This window comes from Schistocerca gregaria, chromosome 3 (assembly GCF_023897955.1).
Source record: "Schistocerca gregaria isolate iqSchGreg1 chromosome 3, iqSchGreg1.2, whole genome shotgun sequence".
Taxonomy (NCBI): Eukaryota; Metazoa; Arthropoda; class Insecta; order Orthoptera; family Acrididae; genus Schistocerca; species Schistocerca gregaria.
The window spans coordinates 27,133,044-27,155,482 of record NC_064922.1 but is presented as its reverse complement, the minus strand read 5'-3'; the positions used below and the strand labels follow the sequence as shown (position 1 = coordinate 27,155,482).

The 22,439-nt window shown below is 44.2% G+C and overlaps 3 non-coding genes across 3 annotated transcripts; all 3 read right to left on the bottom strand.

Moving 5' to 3' along the window:
- Positions 1-206: 206 nt before the first annotated feature.
- Positions 207-278, bottom strand: Trnat-agu (transfer RNA threonine (anticodon AGU)). Its single transcript has one exon. It is a non-coding gene; the product is annotated as a tRNA-Thr (tRNA).
- A 337-nt stretch (positions 279-615) lies between these two features.
- Trnak-uuu (transfer RNA lysine (anticodon UUU)) lies at positions 616-688 on the bottom strand. The gene has a single exon. It is a non-coding gene; the product is annotated as a tRNA-Lys (tRNA).
- Positions 689-7,827: 7,139 nt separating this feature from the next.
- Positions 7,828-7,900, bottom strand: Trnar-ucg (transfer RNA arginine (anticodon UCG)). The gene has a single exon. It is a non-coding gene; the product is annotated as a tRNA-Arg (tRNA).
- Positions 7,901-22,439: the final 14,539 nt, after the last annotated feature.

Genomic DNA, 22,439 nt, shown 5'->3' with positions numbered 1-22,439 from the left:
TTTGTGAGAAATACATCTATAAAATGTAATTCAGACTGCCTCGTCCCACCTTATGCCGTGCGGCATTGGCAAATGCTTTATCTGCGCCATTCGCCTTAATCACATCTGAGAGTAATTCTTACTAAAACGCCTGTCGCTAATTGTTCGTCATCACAGATACTGTTTGCTAAGCGGCCACGACGCGCAACTGATTTCCAAAATTCGTCTTCCTCCTGTGAGAATGGAACTCACGACCCCTAGTTTACTAGACCAGTGCTCTACCACTGAGCTAAAGAGGCGCAGCCTAGCGGCAATTTTGTGTACTTCGTCCGTACGGTCGTCTGAATCATCAGACTTCAGCTGACAAACCTTCATATTTTCGACTAATATGTGCACCTATGGCGACCCATTACTGCTTGGCTACACATCTGACACATAGCCGATGTTCTCTCCAAACAAAACCACTTGCACTTCAGAACATGACTTTCACACATGTCTACAAAATCACCTTCACCTTCAAATACAGTTTCTTGCGACTGATGGAGACGTAGGCAAATTTTAAAGTTGCTATTTCCATTACATCTCGTTAATCAGAAAAACGGCAATTTACAACTGCAGCGGAAAAAAATACCGTTCCGCCCAGCGTAGGGCTCGAACCCACGACCCTGTGACTAAAAATCGCATGCTCTACCGACTGAGCTAGCCGTGCTAATTCGTTGGATACCTGCTGGGTAGCAGATCACACAGCACTCGTTTGGGTTGGTTGCTCCCATACAGAATCCCTCCATGCTGCCTAATGTTTTCCTAACGTCACACTCGTCACGTACTTCACTTTTATTTCATAATCATTTCTGAGAGGTAAAGGAGTTGCATGACAATCTGCAGAGCTAGCAGCGTCAAAATTAACACACATACTTGATGTGACTCAAAAGCTGAACGAGTTACTTTCCGACGCTGTTTTAGATGTGCTAGTGCCAGTCAAAACTCGCGGTGACGGCACTCTGCCGACCATTTCGCTAGTTAACAACGGTCTTATTGTGTGTGTTTCAAGGTCAAGACCATCTCCAAGCAGAAAATGGATTACAGCAACATTCAGACGGTTTCGTACTGCTCAATTGCTACATTAAAACGGTATGTTTGTTTTTCAGAACTGGAAAAACACGACCGTGACACGATTCGAACCTGCAATCTTCGCATCCGAAGTCCAACGCCTTATCTATTTTTTTTTGTTTCTTTTTTTGTTTTTTTCCTTCTCTTTTTGTTTTTTTTATTTCTTTTTTTTTTTAGTTTTGGGCCTCCCATCACCCCTTTTAGCCCATCCTTGCGCTCTCCATAATTCGCCTTCATCGGCGTCGGCTTCTCACGCCATGTACATAACCATAAACTGATGAGACAAGGTTAATCCCTTTCTCGTGGAGAAACTAATGTACCCCTTCTTTGGGCTTATTGATAATGTGAAAAAAGAATGAAGTCTTCAGTAGGTAGAAACAGAAGTTATGTTCAGTTTGTTTCCTTCTTCATCGCTGTTGTTTGTTGTCACACTTAAAGCAAATAGGCTTCCTTGACAAAGAAACGTCAGAGGGCATTCCGAAACTGCCTCTTCTCTCTGAAAATGCTTAAAAAAACCATATGCGGTGAGAAGCAACTATTTATAATGGCTTCTTGAAAAATAAATTAATAAACGTTGAACTCAAAGAACGACAATTCCGGTAAAAACTAAAATACTTTTTTTTTTCCACGATTGTAAAGTAAGTTAGTAGTGGTGAACACTCTCTTACGTTTGTCTTCCGTGTCCGCAGATATTTCTTGTTAATTCTTTTACATCAAGGACTTGATTAAAAAATTTGCGTATGTTTCTTTATATTTACTAGTCTTCAGTAACATGTGATGCTCAGTTAGCAGATAGATCCAAAAATCCTCTTGGCTTTTCTCTTCCTTCGTGAAGAGGTAATGTACCGTTGCCGCTTTCAGCCAATTGACTGCGTTGCGTTTCGTGTTAGGAAAGGGTACATCATCCGGTGTCAAAAAGTCCGCAGGCGTTATAGCGTTAGGTGACGTTCGAAGGATGAGTGCCAGCTTTCGTCGGACATTCAGCCAGATATCTTTAACCTTGTCGCACACGAAACGATGTTCTTCGTTATCAATTAAACTACACGTTGCACACAAAGGCGAATCCGCTAAGTGGATCGTATGAAGTTTCGAGTTTGTTGCAACTTTCCTATTTACAACAAAGTACCATGTTGCTTTCAGATGAGTAGCTAAGTTACGGTTATGAATATTTGCTCATATCACTTTCCAGTTAGAACATGGATAGTTTTGTTCTATTTTTTTGTTCTTCTTTTCTCCCATCAATTTACCATATATTTCTTTTACGTTTGTCATGTCTTTTTCCGGAATTCTTGAATGTAGGTAGCTATATTCTATTAAAAACCATCGTAAATGGTAAAGTCCGCTCGGTATGTGCTGCACATTAATGGGTGGAGAGAGGTCATCTGGAGCTATTTCAGATAGCAAGTGCGCGGCGATACAGCTGCCGGATTGTCTCCATTGTTGAAACGTATTGGAGATGTACAGAGCCTGCGACTTTTTAGTAACATTCGTTAAGTTTAAGCCGCCATTATTAGTGGCGAGCGTCAGAGTGTCATACTGGATTTTAAATATGTGGCCACGGCTCACAAAATAGCCTATTGCTGACATAATTTGTTTGGCGATGCCGGCGGGTATTGGCAGTACCTGGGCGACATAATTGACTTTGGAAGTAATAGAGACGTTCGCTAAAGACACTCTCTGAATTTCATTTAATTGTCGAATACTATGTGTCCGTACACTAGCTCGTATGGTAGTTAGTACTTGTCTATAGTTGGCCGCAATAGTTTGACGTATATTTTTTCGGAAATCAATGCCGAGACACTTCAAGGCTGTTACCTCACGTAACTGACCGTGTGTGCGCATGCCAATGCCACGTCCGATATTGAATATGCCGGACTTGGTTTTGTTTAACCTCGCGGCTGACGCTCGTTCGTATTTTTCTATTATGTGCATTGCCGTCCCGACTTCCGCTACATTCATAACGAGAAACCCAACATCGTCCGCATAAGCTTTACATATTATTTTGTTTCCTCGTATTTGCAATCCTTGTAACCGCTGAGTCAAGGTAACGAGCAAAGGTTCGATGGCCATGGCAAAAAGTGCCATGGACAACGGACAACCTTGCCTGACGGAACATGCGATCTCGACTGGCCGGCTAGGCTGTCCATTTATGATGATTCTGGAGGAGTTATTCGCTACCAAACGTCGTATGAGGTCAACGAATCTCGGCGGAAAACCCATTGCGCCTATCGTTTTCAGGAGGTAGGAGTGGCTGATCCTGTCGAAGGCTTTATCGAAATCTAACGACACGATGGCACATTTTAGTCGACATACTTCTGCTATTGAAATTATGTCGCGGTAGTCGGACAGCGTCTGCTGAATTTTCCTACCTTTGCCCACGCTAGACTGATATGGGCCGGTGACGCTGGCCATTACATTTTTAAGTCTGTGGGCTAAGAGCCGCGAAAAAATTTTATAGTCACTGTTCAGCAGAGTGATTGGTCTCAAATTTCCAATTTTCTTGCCAGCCGATTTTTTGCGATTAACACTATCATACCTTCGCGAAAATCTTTCGGCATCTCTTTATTGAGGTTCAGAAGTTAATTACAGATGCATGTAATTCTATGTTTTATATGTTCCCAGAAGACTTGATAAAATTCTTCTGGTATGCCGTCAGCTCCAGGGGATTTATTTTTTGCACTTTGATAGACAGCATAGTGTACATCGTCTTCGGTCGCCTCCGCTATTAGAGCTTCCGCGTACGCGTTACCAACGCGTCCTTGCAGGTGGGTCAGTAAATCGTCCTGTGCTTTTTCGTCTACCTCTTTATGTGAAAACAAGTTGTCGAAGTGGGTTAGTATTTCTGCTTTTATTTCGTTGAGCATTGTCAAGGTGGTTCCATTATCAGTTTTAAGCTCCGTCAGTATTTTGCGGAATCCTCGTTTAGTTTCACGAATCACATGATATACCGAAGTGGCTTCTTTTTGCGCCACAGTCTCTGCTCTTGACCTTATTTGGTATCCTTCAAGCTGTTGTCGCCTTAATGTCAGTATTTTTGCCTGGATTTTTTAAATTCTCCTATGGTTCGCAATAGCTGTAGCACCTACAGGTAGAGTTCTCGGAGACAATGAAAGTAAAATTATATCGTTCTTTTCCGCCAAAAGCTCTTCTCCCGGGAGTAGTTGATGAAACATCTCCGGATCTGAGGTTTGGCGCATTTGAGCCACCAATCCAAAGTCGAGTGGTAAGAGATGAGTTTGGTCTCGCAGGCTCTCCAAGTGGTGAGAAAGGCTTCTCGACAGGCAGGATCTTTTAAGTGTGAAACATTAAGTTTCCATGGCCCTTTATATCGACAGGTTCCTTGTCGTTCCAAATTTAAAGTGCATATATATGCAGCGTGGTCTGAAAAAACGGTTGGCCAAATTTCAGACTGCAGGATGTGGTGTTTCAGATTGGGCGAGACATATATTCGATCCAACCGGCTCGCTGAATGATTAGTGAGGTGGGTAAAGCCGGGTGCCGCGCAATGCTTTTGCTCCCACGAATCAGTTAAACGGAGGTCGGTGACGATACGTTCCAGGTCCGGCGATTTGTTGTAGTTCGGAGTTTGGTCTTTGGCATGTATGACACTGTTATAGTCGCCTCCAAGGATGGTATGGGTGCAGTGTACACCAAACAAAGGAACAATTCCCTCCTTAAAAAACTGTGCTCGTTGGCACCGATTGGTAGAACCAGATGGGGCATAGACATTAATAATCCTGGTGTTATAAAGCGTGCCGGCAATGCCTCTGCCGTTAGGCAGTTTTGTTACGTCTGTAATGACGACGCCCTCTTTGAAAAGAAATGCGGTACCCAAATCACATCCAATTCCAGGATTGACTATAGCATTATACCCCTGTATGAAGTCAAGTTTGATGTTTGTTACTTCTTGTAAAAACAAAATGTCCACATCAGCTGCATACAGGAAATCTTTTAAATTTTGTAAATTAAATGGGCTACAAATTTTATTGATGTTCAGCGTAGCGATCTTATAGGCCTGCAACGGAACTACGTTAGCCAAGACGGGAGTGTAATTAGGAAAAACTCTGGCAACATATCATTTCGAAAAAACATTAAGAAATCTGACCCGAGAGACATGTGGACACAACTCAGTAAAACCGTTCAGACTAGAAATATTCATGACTTGGGAAGGGATCAGTCGGCTTCTCCGTGTCTGGGACAGTATCCGTCGCGGCGATGACATTCAAGACGACGTCATCTCGTGGTGTGGCCATCGTGGTGACTGTAACGGTTCCTGTGGTGTCCATAATTGCGTCCTCCTTTGTAGTGTCGTCGACATCGTCTGCCCACGGATTCGACAGCCCTGTCATCGGTTCGTCATTAAGTGGTGCACTATATTCAGGTGTTTGCTGGTGATTTTTATCTTCGGTTCGGGTAATTGCTACGTCATCGGAGGGCAAACTGGCAGAACCGGAGGTACTATCCAAGGACACAGGGTCTTCGTTAGATGACTGCTGATTGCACTGCAAGTTCTCAGATGCAGATTGACGTATTTTGCCCCCTATTTGCTTCGCCTGTTCACGCAGTTGTGGTGCAGTCTGCTCTGCACCTTGACGCGCGATCCTCCGTTTTTTAGATTTCTTGGGAGATGCGTCTCGTGGTGGACTTTGGACGGTACCTGAAGAAGCCTCAGGTTGCAAAGTAGCACTACTCGAAGTGACTGACGCCAGGTCTGATTTCATTGCACTTGATGGGCTGTGGTCAGTGCCTAAGGCAGCTGCAGGATTCGGAGGAGCACCACTAGAAACGGCTGGTTGCGAGTCCGTTTTCTGTGCACCTGATACGCTTTTGATACCTCCTAAAGAAGCTCCAGGATGCAGAGGAGCACTACCCGAAGCGACTGAGGTCGCGTCCGTATCCATTGCCTCATTGGGCGATTCCACGGCGACAAGGGCAGGAGCAGATATGTCTTCGCAGGAGGGTTGAGTGTCTACAGATGCTACACCTGAGTCGGTCGGTTGGTCGGTCGCTTGTGGGTCGGTATTCGTAGTAACTTCGGGGGGCGTAGTGGCACTTGCAAAACCGCGCGCTACGGCGACATATGTCACGGGCAGCGTTGACATAGCAGGGGGCCTGACGGCATCGCCAGCAGGCAGTTGCGCCACTCGCCTTTGAACACATTCTGCACGAACGTGGCCTGGTAAATTGCAGACAGCACACGTTTTCGGTTGGTCATCATACATCACAACAGCTCTATATCCGCAGACGTTTCTAAACGACGGAATGTGCTTCTGCAATTCGACTTTTAATTGGCGCGCACCATTCAAAACAGGGAATTTGTGTGCAGCAGACCACCGTTCGGCAATATTACTCAAAACTGTCCCGTATGGAGCAATAACAGCATTTATCTGGTCACTTGTAATTTCAAAGGGAAGTTCAAAGACTCGCACGGTCCGAATACCTAGACCAGCATGGGCAACGGTAACCTCCCCAACATTTCCGTCAGCATGTTTAAATTTCAGAATGCCACCACAAGATCGAACTATCCTTTCACACAATTCTGGACTGGCAAGTTTCACGAAAACCACACTGTTCATAATCGAGAAATGTATGCCGATAATATCATCAAGTCCTATTTTAACATCATCCTCTAACCACTGTTCAACATCAAATGACCTCGGTCGGACAAAGTTGCGATCAAACGTGAATTTCAAAGTATCTTTTCGTTGCGGTTGCGACATCTCTTAATTCTTTTTCATGTCTACACAAATACTATAGACAGCGACGCGTTGCAGCAAGAGCAGAGACTTACCACGCGGAGCTAACGCAGCACAGCACACAGCACGGCACGTCCGACCTCCAGCGCAGCCGCTGGCTGACGCACTCAGCTAAAGAGGCGCGTCCTAGCGGCAATTTTGTGTACTGCGTCCGTACGGTCGTCTGAATCATCAGACTTCAGCTGACAACACTTCATATTTTCAACTAATATTTGCAGCTATGGCGACCCATTACTGCTTGGCTACACATCTGACACGTAGCCGATGTTCTCTCCAAACAAAACCACTTGCACTTCACAACATGACTTTCACACATGTCTACAAAATCACCTTCACCTTCAAATACAGTTTCTAGCGACTGATGGAGACGTAGGCAAATTTTAAAGTTGCTATTTCCATTACATCACGTTAATCAGAAAAACGGTAATTTACATCTGCAGCGGAAAAAAATTCCGTTCCGCTAAGCGTAGGACTCGAAACCACGACCCTATGATTAATGGTCTCTTGCTCTACCGACTGTGCTAGCCGTGATAACTCGATGGATACCTGCTGGGTAGCAGATCACACAGTACTCGTTTGGGTTGGTTGCTCCCATACAGAATACCTCCACGCTGCCTAATGTTTTCCTAACGTCACACTCGTCACGTACTTCACTTTTATTTCATAATCATTTCTGAGAGGTTAAGGAATTGCATAACAATCTGCAGAGCTAGCGGCGTCAAACTTAACACACATACTTGACGTGACTCAAAAACCGAACGAGTTACTTTCCGACGTTGTTTTAGATGTGCAAGTGCCAGTCAAACCTCGCGGTGAGGGCACTCTGCCGACCATTTCGCTAGTTAACACCGGTCTTGTTGTGTGTGTTTCAAGCTCAAGACCATCTCCAAGCACAAAATGGTCAACAGCAACATTCAGACGGTTTCGTACTGCACAATTGCTACATTAAAACGGTATGTTTCTTTTTCAGAACTGAAAAACACGACCATGACAGGATTCGAACCTGCAATCTTCGGATCCGAAGTCCTACGCCTTATCCATTAGGCCACACGGTCATTTACGACCAAGTATAAATATATACGACTCATCTCGAAACGCTCACACCCCCTGAGGATTTGTGTTTTCGTTCCACACAGCCGCTGCCCCTTACTCTTTCCCACCCATTCGTTACATTCAGCCTCTTACGAGACCGACCAAACATAGACAGGAAAACAAGACCACACACTTTCCGCATTCGGAATCGATGGCAGGGTGTCTCTCGCCGCATTTGCTACGATGGCCATTTGCTACTTCTGCAGAAGCGGCGGCGGCGGCGACGACGTACGACGACGACGACCGCGAGAGGCTCAGAGATTTGTGAGAAATACATCTATAAAATGTAATTCAGACTGCCTCGTCCCACCTTATGCCGTACCGCTTTGGCAAATGCTTTATGTGCACCATTCGCCTTAATCACATCTGAGAGTAATTCTTAATAAAAGGCCTCTCGCTAATTGTTCGTCATCACAGATACTGTTTGCTATACGGCCATGACGCGCAACTGATTTCCAAAATTCGTCTTCCTCCTGTGAGGATGGAACTCACGACTCCTGGTTTACTGGACCAGTGCTCTACCACTTTTATATATATATATATATATATATATATATATCGTGACAGCATTCGAACCTGTAATCTTCAGATCCGAAGTCCGACGCCTGATCCATTTTTTTTATTTTTTAGTCTGGCGCCTTGGACCGCTTTTTATTGTTTTTTATAAGGATGCATATCAGTAGGCGCATGGCGGGGACAACGAGGGCAGGGGTCAAAGAACTCGAGGCCTGGCCACGATGCCCCCACCATCACTCCCACCGAATGGCTCCTTCAGTGCATTTTAATTGTTATAGAAAAGCTGGTATAGTCGTGTATATTTTTCGCCTGCTCTCTTTATTGTGGTAAGGAGCACTTGTTGTACGACATCTGGGGGTGAGATCCCATTGCAAAGCCGTCATTCGAGTTTTCTGTCAACAGACATTCGAGTACTAATCATGTGATTATATTGGAATATACATCGAGCATTTATGAGACACTTATTGGGTTGCAGACGTAACATAAATGGATAAAAGAGGAGGCATTTCCTTCATCTTGAACGTAGATTCATACTTCTCTTCTGCAGTACTCCTATAATAGTAGATTTAGTGTTTGACTGTGCGCTTTAACCAACACCTATTCGTTCGAATAAAATGATCAGCATGTTTCCATACATTTTCCTGTGGTCTGCATATTGCTTAATGTTGCTGTACTCCATTTGCATAAAAAGCTTGAACTCCGTTTCGTCGTCACCACCTATTTTATTGATAATGTAATGGACAAACTGTCCCATTAACCAATGTAATGCATTATTTTTGGTTTTGGGGTAATACTTAGTTTCAGGTCTGAAAAGCACCATAGGAGCAATGGAATTGGGTGACGTTCGTTGCAGTAGTGCAAGACTTTTCCTGAGCCAATGCCAATTGTTGAGATTTCCAGCACACGTAAATCTATGAATCACAGTGTCAACTAGTTTACATTTCTGACATAAGGGGGTTTCAGCTTTCTCAATTTTATAAAGCCGCTCGTTGGTGCTGACAATATTATTGACGGCTTTGTACCATGCCGTTATCACATGTGAATTGAGCCCGTTAAAACTAATATTCTCCCAAATTGCATCCCAGTTGTGACTCATATATTTCGTGGCAATTTTATTTTGTCCTTCATATTGTTGTCTTTGTCTCATGATATCTCTGGCTGTAATTTGCAGTGAAGTTCTGAGTTTCTCGTTAACATAGCTCAATTCTGTGTACAAGAGCCTAACGTATCGCAGGCGGGGGTTAATTTTTTGTACGTCTGCCGGTGGTTGAAGGCTTTCTGGTTGGACACATTTAAACAATTGTGTAGTAATACTGCCGGGGTTGGCGTGAAATATGTTTAAAGACCTTTTTATGAAAAGCGCAGATGCTTTATTGCGTATGTCCCCCAGTCCGAGGCCTCCATTTCTAGGATGTAAAGTCGCAGTTCTTAGGTTAACCCTGAAGATTTCCTCCTTCCATAAGAAATTTGCAACCCTCGACATTATTTTCTGAGCTATCAACTTCGGCAAGGGAAAAACTTGTTCCATATAAAATGCCTTTGAGAGAATGCATAAGTTTATGAACCTGACCCTCTGAACTTGGTTCATAAGTCGTTGTGAGTTCTCAGTAAGTCCCCCTTGAATCTTTGTTAATACCTCTTTCCCATTGAGGGCTGTCATCCTCATTGGACATGCCGTCAGGATTGTCCCCAGAGTTTTATGTGTGGTAACTGACTTCGCCCAATCGCTGTGTATCCGTTCAAGACCCCGCATTCCCAGGATTGTACTTTTATTTTAGTTTGCTGTCGCACCCGATGCGCGGCAGTAGTTTTGAAGAATGGCCCCTAGTCGAATTACATCATCTTGCCCTCTTATGACGACACCAACATCGTCAGCATAGGCTCTCACTACAGTTTTCCTGCCAGTTATAGTTATGCCCTTTAACCTTTCATGAACACTTCTTAAAAAGGGCTCTAACGACACAACAAACAAAAACATAGATAAGGGACTTCCCTGTGGGATGCCGCGGTTTATTTGAATTTGCCGCGTCAGCTGACCGTTGACAGCTAATTTAGCGTTCAGACCAGTAGCAACGTTTTTTATAACATTAACTGTTTTGTGGACGAGTCCCATTTTTGTCAGTACCTCAAATAGGAAGCGGTGATTCACCGAGTCGAAAGCCTTATTAAAATCTATAAAAAGTAAAGCACATTTGATATTGGAAACCGATGCTAAGGCGATGATGTCTCTATATTCAGAAATCGTATTAAAATACTTCTATTTGCTGCACTTGACTGATGTTGACTAATTAATTTGTCGGTCAGAGGGGAGAGTCTCTTTTTTAAAATCCTGCATACTATTTTGTAGTCAGTGTTTAAAAGGGAAATAGGGCGGTAATTGTTTAACTTTTCGTCCCTTTGTTTTTCGGTAAAAGTACAATTTTGCTGTCTTTAAAATCTGCAGGTATCGTCTGCTCGTAAAAATCTCATTGACAATGCATGTAAACGTGTCACCAATTAAAAACCAGAACTTTCTGTAAAATTCTACAGGGAGTCCGTCGGGTCCAGCAGATTTATTCACCCGGGACTTGGTTATTGTCTCACGAAACTCTTCGTTACTGACTTCAGAAAGGATATCGTCGTTTTCAGAACTTGTCAATTGTGGGGATAAAACACTGAGAAACTCTTGCAGAGACCACTCGTGAGGTGGGCTGGAGGAATATAATGCATAGTAGTACTGGTATACTGCATTTAGAATCTCCTTCTGAGACGTCAGTGTTGTCCCATTGGGGGTTTTAAGTTCACTAATAACAGTGCGTCGCCTATTCTTTGCATGCCGAAGCAGATGATATAAGGATGTTGTTTCATCATCTACCACCGACTTCGCCTTGGACTTCAGTTTTAAACCTCCCATCTGTTGTCTTTTAATGGCGAGTAATTTCGCTTTGGTGTGTCTGATGTCTTGTAATCTAATGGTTGACACGTTTGCCTGTTCATAGAGGTCCCGCAACAAACTGTAATAAAATTCCATACTGTTTTTTAACTCCCACGCTCTTTCTGTGCTGTATCTGGTACACACTTTTCTCAGTCTCGGCTTTGCAACCTTAATCCACCAGTCAAATACTGTGGGGTGCCTCTCGATCGACCGCAGACATAAGGTCCACGCATCCGATACCGCTTCTGCCAAACCTTGCTCTTTTAAGAGAGAGACATTTAGATGCCACTGGTTCCTAAAAATCTCAATCGGCTGTGGAGCTAATTTAATGCACGCCTTCATACTGCAGTGGTCACTAAAATATACAGGTACGATTTCTGAATTTAGTAGACATCTTTCCAAGTTTTGGGAAACATAAAATCTGTCTATTCTACTGCGCGAAGTCTGTGTTATGTACGTATATTCAACCTTCGTTGGATATTTTAGTTCCCATGCGTCCTTAAGTTTTAGGTCGGTAACTAGGCGTTTAAGTTCCAAAGAACCGTTAAAATGTGGTTGTTGATCTTTACGATTTAACACACAGTTAAAATCACCGCCCATTATAAAACTGTTTCGGTTTCGACGTAATAAATATATAAGTTCCTCTTTATAAAATGCTGCCCTGTCCTGTCTATTACTATTTCCTGAGGGAGAGTATAAGTTAATCAATGTGGTACCGAAAACGTTAATACTAATTGCCCTTCCAGATTCCAACCGCTCCACTTGAGATACGGGAATCCCTTCCCTGAGCAGAACCGCTGTTCCTGTATGTGTTTGACAAGATACGTTAACAATTGCGGTGTATCCTGGTATTACAAATTCCGACGTTACAACGTCCTGTAGCAAAGCGATATCGGTTCCAGAGTCATACAAAAATTCCTTGAGAGCAGCTAGCTTTAATGAGGTTCGAATTTTATTTATATTGATCGTTGTGATAGAGTATGCTTGCATCTCTAACTTGCTATTGGCCACCGACAAAGTTGGTCAAAAAAAAAACCTGTTGTACTTTTGGAGTGCTGAGATCCGGTTTAGAACTACAGTCATTCAGAACTTGGTAGCAGTCCTAGTAACACGGTCGCTAAACGTTAGTTTGTCTGCCATTGTCATCCTGCACCTTAGTACTGAGGGGCTGTTCGACATTGAGTGTGTCAGGAGGCTCATCTGAAGCACCTTCTCTGACAATTTCATATCGTATTTTTTTCTGTGATTTTACGTCTGACATTTCCGCTTTTTGTTTGGCTTGGGTGCGAGAAACAGTAAGGTGGACGCCCTGAAAACCCTGACCTGATTTTGTTGTGGCAACACTCGACGCGGCCGCTTCAGCAGCAGTGTCTAGAGAGACCTGGTTTGTAAACACTGTCTGCTGTTTACATGCTACCTTCGTTTGTTGTGATGCTTGCGACGGTGTTTGCTTATTTTCTGGTTCAGGAGTAAACACTTTCTCTTGTTTACACTCTGGTGCCGGTTGCTGTGCTGTTGCGGTGTCGTGGTGTTGTTGTTCTACCGCTTTCGCGAAGTTCCCGTCGGTAAACAGCTGATTATTGCTGTTTTCAGCTGGGCAAGTTGTCACTGCTTGGGGGACTTCTACTTTCTCGCTGTCGGCAGCTGCCGTTGCATTTTCTGGCAGTGAGCGAGATGTATCAGAAACTGCAATTAAATCCACTTGCATTCCGTCTTGGGGCACATGCAGATTTTCATCGCCAGCTTTCTGTTTACGTACAGCAGGAGATTGTCGGGAGGTGTCATCATCAGAATGATCATCTGTATGTTCAAGTGGTCGTTTCTTGGTTAGTACGTCTAACTCACGGGCAGAGGAATCAGAATTGAAGCGTGTTACCAGGGGTGGAAAATCACTGCCATCAACTGCAATAGTTCCAGAACTAGGTACAGGATCCGAACCGTCACCCTGTTTGGCTGTGTTATCGGTTGCCAAAACTTCGCTCAAGGTCATCTTGCGGCGTTGGACTAAATTTGTTTTTAGTACAAAGATACGACGGGGACATTCCTGCCTTAAATGACCCGATTCATTGCATATATGGCACGTAGGGATTTGACCAGTATAAATCACGTGTGCTTTACGCCCGTCAACAGTTATATGAGATGGGATATTTGTCTTTACTTCCATCTCTACCGAACGAATACCATAGAAGCTCTGAATTTTAAATTGCTTCGACCAACGTTCGTTAACTATATCCTTTACCTCAAGTTAATTGAGACAGGGCAACCTTGATTTTCTCATTACCTATCTCGATAGGTAAATTTAACACCCGCACAGATCTATAAAGAGCATCAGCTCTCCTGATAGCCACTTTACTTGTAGTGCCGTCTCTATGCAAAAATTCGACATAATACCCGAATTTTCCAATAATTTTATCGACCGAAACGGGATCCAAAAACTTTACGAAAACACAGTAGTTGTCAGTATCTAGCTGAGTGGTATGCACCTTATCAGAATTTATGCCAAGTACCTGATCAAGCCAATCATGAATTTCCAGAGCAGTCGGCTGAACACGTCGTGTTTCCTTAGCAAAGGCAAAAACCAGCGTATTCTTCCTATCAGTTGTAGCCATGGTATGCAGTAATCAAGGGGAGATTCCGGTAATTACCGAAAACTCCACAAACGACAAATAATCGTCGATAGAAAACAAAAAAACAGATCACACAGGAGGCTGAAGAATCACAAGTTACACACGAATAAAATCACAAAACTCAAAAACACCGAAACGCAAAAGTAAACACTGGCGAAACACTGACTACACGCAGCAAAAGGAGGCACGTCCGTACGCGTCGGCAGATAGAGCCAGAATAAACGCCACTGATTCCCAAAATTCGTCTTCCTCCTGTGAGGATGGAACTCACGAGCCCTGGTTTACTAGATCAGTGCTCTACCACTGAGCTAAACAGGCGCGGCCTAGCGGAACTTTTGCGTTCTTCGTGCGTACGGTCGTCTGAATCATCAGACTTCAGCTGACAACACTTCATATTTTCGACTAATATTTGCAGCTACGGCGACCCATTACTGCTTGGCTACACATCTGACACGTAGCCGTGTTCTCTCCAAACAAAACCACCTGCACTTCAGAACATGACTTTCACACATATCTACAAAATCACCTTCACCTTCAAATACAGATTTCTTGCGACTGATTGAGACGTAGGCAAATTTTAAAGTTGCTACTTCCATTACATCACGTTAATCAGAAAATCGGTAATTTACATCTGCAGCGGAAAGAAACTCCGTTCCGCCCAGCGTAGGGCTCGAACCCACGACCCTATGATTAACAGCCTCATTCTCTACCGACTGAGCTAGCCGTGCTGCCTCGTTGGATACCTGCTGGGTAGCAGATCACACTGTACTCGTTTGGGTTGGTTGGTCCACTTACAGAATCTCTCCATGCTGCCTAATGTTTTCCTAACGTCACACTCGTCACGTACTTCACTTTTATTTCATAATCGTTTTTGAGAGGTAAAGGAATTGCACGACAATCTGCAGAGCTAGCGGCGTCAAAATTAACACACATATTTGACGTGACTCAAAAGCCGAACGAGTTACTTTCCGACGTTGTTTTAGATGTGCAAGTGCCAGTCAAACCTCGCGGTGAGGGCACTCTGTCGACCATTTCGCTAGTTAACACCGGTCTTGTTGTGTGTGTTTCAAGCTCAAGACCATCTCCAAGCACAAAATGGTCAACAGCAACATTCAGACGGTTTCGTACTGCACAATTGCTACATTAAAACGGTATGTTTCTTTTTCAGAACTGGAAAAACACGAGCGTGACAGGATTCGAACCTGCAATCTTCGGATCCGAAGTCCGACGCCTTATCCATTAGGCAACACGGTCACTAACGACCAAGTATAACTTATATACGACTCATCTCGAAACGATCACGCCCCTGAGGAATTGTGTTTTCGTTCCACACAGCCGCTGCCCCTTACTCTTTCCCACCCATTCGTTACATTCAACCTCTTACGAGACCGACCAAACATAGACAGGAAAACAAGACCACACACTTTGCGCATTCGGAATCGATGGCAGGGTGTCCCTCGACGCATTTGCTACGATGGCCATTTGCTACTTCTGCAGAAGCGGTGGCGGCGGCGGCGACGACGACGACGACGACGACGACGACCGCGAGAGGCTCAGAGATTTGTGAGAAAAACATCTATAAAATGTAATTCAGACTGCCTCGTCCCACCTTATGCCGTACCGCTTTGGCAAATGCTTTATCTGCGCCATTCGCCTTAATCACATCTGAGAGTAATTCTTAATAAAACGCCTCTCGCTAATTGTTCGTCATCACAGATACTGTTTGCTATACGGCCATGACGCGCAACTCATTTCCAAAATTCGTCTTCCTCCTGTGAGGATGGAACTCACGACTCCTGGTTTACTAGACCAGTGCTCTACCACTTTTTTCTTTTTTTTCTTTTTTTTACCTGTAATCTTCAGATCCGAAGTCCGAGGCCTAATCCATTTTTTTTCCATATTTTTTCCATTTTTTTTACACCTTAACCAATTTTTTTTAGATAACAACGACCCCTGGTTTACTATACCAGTGCTCTACCACTTTTTTATTTTATTTTTTTTTTTAAACGAGCACTTCCGGTACCGGGAATCGAACCCGGGCTTCCTGGGTGAGAGCCCGGTATCGTAGCCACATTTTTTTTCTTTTTTTTTAATTTTTTTTCTGATCCATTTTTTTTCTTCTGTTTAGTAAAATGCGGTAAACAATCAGGGAGAGGCAAAGTGGGCAGGGGTCGTGCAATCCGAAGCCTGGCCACAATGTCTCCCACCATAACTGTCACCATGTCACCCTACCTCTACTGCGAAATAAAGAAAAAACTGCGGCTTGACTCCGCCGCCGGTAACAGAAAAACAGAAAATAATCCGAAGACAAATGGTGCTTCCAAACGCAGTGTAAATTAATTATGTCCATTTCATATTTATGCAGGAGAATAGGGAAATCCGTGCATTTTGCACCGCATGATTGCATCTCGCTCCTCAATCAATGTTAATAATTGATGAACAAAATAAATTAAAATTCTTCTACTGTTGTTCTCTCTATCGTATCTTCTGTTACAATAAAAAAAAAAAAACTAGGAAATACAGTTTCGTGGAAGGCATCCGCCAATGAGACGTAACGCGCTACATCAAACGAGCTGTTATTTTCTGAATCCGACGAATTATCAAGATGACACACTCGTAAAGTCGTCCCCGCACTAACGTCTTTTGTCTTCACTCTGGGCGGCCGATAGGAGAGTGGAATCCACCATGTCGGAAAATGGCTGTAAGCATTCCATCCTATATTGGCTGTGAAATGATTGTGTGGCTTAAAAAGTTTGCAAAATTAGCTTTGTAGCTGTTAGTCTTCTGCAGTCGGTGGTGCTGTATCATTAAATACAGAAGAAAGTCTTCTTTACTCGTTTCGTTCACATTGAAAAGATAGTAAACTGTGTGGCCTTTAAGCCAGTTTACTGAATTTCGTTTGGTCTGCGGGTAAGGCACCACCTCCGGAGTGAGGAAGTCGGCTGGCGTTATGGTGGCAGGGCATGTTCTAGTGATGCTTGCCAACAACTGTCTTATGACCGTCCAAACATCTCGCACTGTTTCGCAGACAAATCTGTGTTCCTCGCTATGTTGTACCCGGCATATGTTGCATAAGGGTGAATCGGCCAGATGAATGGAATGGAGCCTGGCATTGGTTGCTATTTTACGGTTCACCGTTAGATACCAAGACGATCGCACGTGAGACGGTAAATGTCGTGAATGAATATTATCCCAAATGACCCGCCAGTTGTGAGCTGGATATTTCTCTTCGATGGTATTCCGGGATGTGGACTCGATCAAAGTCTTATACAATTGCTTCACCACCGTTATTTCCTTCTCCGGAATTCTTTGTCGAGCATAACTATATTCCAAAAGGAAGTATTTTAAATGGTAAAGGTCGTGTGGAATATGATGTACATCAATCGGGGGGTTGAGGTCCGCTGGTGATATTTCGTTGAGCAGGTGAGCAGTGAGACAATGAGGAGATTTTGTCCACACCTTATACATACTGCTTAGATAGAGCGCCTGTGCCTTCTTATAAACATCAGTGAGGTTTAATCCGCCATTCCGAGTAGGGAGCGTCAACGTAACAAATTTAACTTTGAAGATATTGCCTCTGGTCACGAAATGGCCAAGAGCGGACAGCATTCTATTCGCAATGCCACTGGGAAGAGGCAACACTTTGGCTACATATTTGATCTTTGAGACGATATAGGTGTTGACCAGTTCAACTTTTTGGAGAGCATTCAGTTGCCTCATACTATGCTGTTGTACACATGCCCTTACCTTGTGAAGTAAATCTCTATAATTTACAGCAATGGTATTCTGTATCTTCCGGCGAAACTCAAGTCCTAAGCACTGTATACTGGTAAGTTCCCGTAATCGGGCATGGTTGGGGAAATGTATTCCCCGTCCGACATTCATGATTCCAGATTTTTGCCAGTTCACCTTCGCCCCTGATGCCACCGCATATCGTTGAAGTATTTCAAGTGAGGACCTCACTTCTTGCGCGTTCGCGACAAGAAAGTCGACATCATCTGCGTACGCACGGCACACAATCTTCTGTCTATTTATTTCCAATCCCTGCAAACGTTCAGTTAGCGTAGCAAGGAGAGGTTCTATGGCGATGGCAAAGAGAGCCATCGACATCGGACAGCCTTGTCTCACCGAACACGCGATATCAATCGCACCACTGAGGCGACCATTAATTTGGATTCGCGAAGTACTATTACGGATCATATTGTCGATTACTTGCGTGAACTGGTGCGGAAATCCCAATTCTCGCATGACGTGGAAAAGGAATCGGTGGCTCACTCTGTCGAATGCTTTTTCAAAGTCTATCATTAAGAGGGCGCATTTTAATTTGCAGGCCTCCGCTACGGCTATCACATCTCTGTAATCCGTGAGCGTGTGGTAAATAGATCTATTTCTACCAACACTCGTTTGATACTGTCCTGTGATTGTGAACATGACATTTTTGAGCCGTTGGCTGAGGACACGGGCGAATAGTTTATAATCACTATTTAACAAAGTGAGAGGTCTCAAGTTTGTTGGGTTGTCACTGCACGGGGTCTTGGGCAGTAAAACAACAATTCCCTGTCGAAATTCCTGCGGAATAACGTTACATGGGTTCATGAGTTCGTTACATATTGCAAGTAGTTTCGATTTCATCTGCGGCCAGAAGGTTTGATATACTTCTGCAGGTAGGCCGTCCGAACCTGGAGATTTATTTTTCGGACTCCGTAGGATAATGTCTGTTAATTCAACTTCTGTCACCTCTATAATAAGCTGATTTGCCTCTGTGGGGCCGAGTCTCCGTAATAAATTTGTCGTAAAATCCGCAAACACGGTATCATCTGTTATTTTATTGGACATCAGGTCTCGATAGTACTCTTCAATCGCACTCAAGTTTGCACTTTGTTTAGTAACTATGGCACCGGTGCTGGTTCGGAACTGTGTAAAGATTTTCCGACGGGCTCGTCGACTTTCACGTAACATGTGATACATGGCAGCCTCTTCTTCTTGCACCGTCGTAGGAACTCGCGCCCGAACTAGAAAACCTTCCAACTGTTTCCGTTGCAGCGTTAAAATTTTTGCCTGAATTCTTCTGATCTGTGGAAAATTGCCGATATCGGTCGTGTCAAATTTATGTAACTCCCGAAGACACTGAAAGTAAAATTCCATCGTCCGTTTGTGCCACTGATTTTTCTGACGGGAGTAAATCATTAAAGTTTTCCTAATTTGAGGTTTGACGCATTGGAGCCACCACTCGATCGCGGAGTTGTAGGAATTGAATTTACGTTCACAGACCGTCCAAGTGGACAGGAAGGCTTCTCGACATGCAGTATCTTGCAAATGTGCAATGTTGAACTTCCATAACCCTCGACTCCGGTAGGTTTCCTGTTGTTTCATGTTGACGGAATAGATATAGGCAGCATGGTCGGAAAATACAGTAGGCCATATTTCGGTCTGAAGCAGGTGTTGCTTTAAATTACACGATATGTAAATTCTATCTAACCTACTTGCCGAATTACTGGTAAAATGTGTAAAACCCACTGCCATTCCGTGCGTGGACGTCCAGGTGTCAGTTAAGCGGAGTTCTTGAATGATCTGTTCTAATTCAACACACCGATTAAAGTGCGGAGTTTGATCTATTTGACTAAGCACACAATTGAAATCTCCGCCAAAAATGACATCAGTGTAGTTGGTCCCGAAGAGGGGAAGGATCTCGTGGCGGAAAAATTCTGCACGGCGTTGCCTATTACTGGACCCAGAAGGTACGTAAATATTAATCAGTCTGATGTTAATGACAGTTACTGCTATCCCTCTGCCGGTCACAAGTTTTGCCTCACAATTGGCAATGATCCCTTCTTTTAAGAGTAATGCTGTTCCAAGTTCGAAACCGTTGCCAGGGTTTATGAACGCGTTATACCCGGCTATGTGGTCTAACTCGATATCACTCACTTCCTGAAGCATTGCTATATCTATGTCATCTGCGTATAACAAGTCTTGTAAGTTTTTCAGATTCAAATCGCTACGTATCTTATTGATATTGAGAGTCATGATCTTGTAGGCATGCAAGGTGATCATTGATGTTCCGTACGAAAGGAGTAGACGTTAGGATACGTCAGCTAGCTGTCAATTGGAGGCGCTGACAGTTTCGGTCGTTTGAGTAGCCATGGCAACGTGGACTTTGCTTCCATCAACTACTGAGAGAGGGGGCAAGGAGCCAGTCGCGGGTGTTGAATCCTCCTGCATCTCTACATCATCTTTATTCGTTTCACACTCGTCTGCCCAATTAGGAGAGGAAAGGGTGCCTACTGGTTCAGGAAACGGTGGATTCGTATGCGGTGGCTCAGTGTTCTGAATCGGCATCTCATCTTGTCTGCTGTCGGACGTCGCGGGCGGCTCCGACACGGTGTTGTCAGATCGTGGTGTGTTACGTCAGCGCGAAGTCGAGGCGACAGCGTCAGCTGGTCCTTCTTTTAAATTCTGGCCGATTAATTTTGCCTTTCCCCGCAAGCTCGGTGCTGTATCTTCCGCACCTTGATGAGCAATCCTCCGTTTTTTTATTTTTCTTCGGAGATCTATTACCGCGTACTACTGCGTCAGAGTTCGGCATCGTTTCAGTCACTTGTTCGGACATGGTAGCAGGAGCCAGGGACATCTCCGTTAACTCAGCACCCTGTATGGGTTGTTCTACCTCCATATCACTGGTCCTGTTAGTGTCATGGGTTTCAGAAACAGCCATGCCGAACGTGACTGGAGTGTCCGGTGATACTACATTAACTGCGAGACTGGGTCCGGCAGGTGGATCACGAATCGGTTGTATTGCCGGCTCACCGCGAGCAACCGACACGTACGATGCCGGTAATGTTGACATTGCGGGAGGGCGAACACTCTCTCCGGTTGGAAACTGAACTACACGACGCTGTAAACATTCCGCACGCACATGTCCCGTCGAGTTACATCCTAGGTTGGCCATCATACATTACGACTGCACGGTACTCACAAACCGTCACGTACGACGTAATATGTCGTTGCAAGTCTACTTTAAGCTGCCTGACGCCATTCAACTCCGGATATTTATGAGCCGGAGACCAACGTTCAGCAAAGTTACTCAAAACTTTGCCATATGGCGATATCGCAACATTTATCTGGAAAAACACAAGAGTAACAGGATTCGAACCTACAATCTTCGGATTTGAAGTCCGACGCCTTATCCATTAGGCCACACGGCCACTGACGACCAAGTATAACTTATATACGACTCATCTCGAAACGCTCACACCCCCTGAGGAATTGTGTTTTCGTTCCACACAGCCGCTGCCCCTTACTCTTTCCCACCCATTCGTTACATTCAACCTCTTACGAGACCGACCAAACATAGACAGGAAAACAAGACCACACACTTTGCGCATTCGGAATCGATGGCAGGGTGTCCCTCGCCGCATTTGCTACGATGCCCATTTGCTACTTCTGCAGAAGCGGCGACGACGACGCGACCCCGAGAGGCTCTGAGATTAGTGAGAAATACATCTATAAAATGTAATTCAGACTGCCTCGTCCCACCTTATGCCGTACTGCTTTGGCAAATGCTTTATCTGCGCCATTCGCCTTAATCACATCTGAGAGTAATTCCTAATAATACGCCTGTCGCTAATTGTTCCTCTCAAAGATACTGTTTGCTATACGGCCACGATGCGCAACTGATTTCCAAGATTCGTGTTCCTCCTGTGAGGATGGAACTCACGAACCCTGGTTTACTAGACCAATGCTCTACCACTGAGCTAAACAGGCGCGGCCTAGCGGCACTTTTGCGTACTTCGTCCGTACGGTCGTCTGAATCATCAGACTTCAGCTGACAACACTTCATATTTTCAACTAATATTTGCAGCTATGGCGACCCATTACTGCTTGGCTACACATCTGACACGTAGCCGATGTTCTCTCCAAACAAAACCACCTGCACTTCAGAACATGACTTTCACACATGTCTACAAAATCACCTTCACCTTCAAATACAGTTTTCTTGCGACTGATGGAGACGTAGGCAAATTTTAAAGTTGCTATTTCCATTACAATACGTTAATAAGAAAATCGGTAATTTACATCTGCAGTGGAAAAAAATTCCGTTCCGCCCAGCGTAGGGCTCGAACCCACGACCCCGTGAATAAGAGTCTCATGCTCTAATGACTGAGCTAGCCGTGCTGCCTCGTTGGATACCTGCTGGGTAGCAGATCACACTGTACTCGTTTGGGTTAGGTGGTCCCATACAGAATCTCTCCATGCTGCCTAATGTTTTCCTAACGTCACACTCGTCACGTACTTCAGTTTTATTTCATAATAATTTCTGAGAGGTAAAGGAATTGCATGACAATCTGCAGAGCTAACGGCGTCAAAATTAACACACATACTTGATGTGACTCAAAAGCCGAACGAGTTACTTTCCGACGTTGTTTTACATGTGCAAGTGCCAGTCAA